The following is a 229-nucleotide window of genomic DNA, read 5'->3' on the forward strand; positions in this document are numbered from 1 at the left end:
AAATATGAGTCAACCGTGTGCCCTGCCAGCCGAAAAGGCCAACCGTGTCCTGGGGTGCATAGAGGACAGCATAGCTAGCTGATCGAGGGAGGCAATCGCCCCAATTGCCGCTGCACTGGTGCTGCCCCACCTCAAGTACTGTGTGCAGTTTTGGGCGCCTCACTGTAAGAAGGACATCAAACCATTAGAGTGTGTCCAGAGGAGGGTGACCAAGATGGTGAAAGGCCTC

Source organism: Pygoscelis adeliae, unplaced genomic scaffold (assembly GCF_000699105.1).
Source record: "Pygoscelis adeliae isolate BGI_AS28 unplaced genomic scaffold, ASM69910v1 Scaffold79, whole genome shotgun sequence".
In the NCBI taxonomy this organism is placed as follows: domain Eukaryota; kingdom Metazoa; phylum Chordata; class Aves; order Sphenisciformes; family Spheniscidae; genus Pygoscelis; species Pygoscelis adeliae.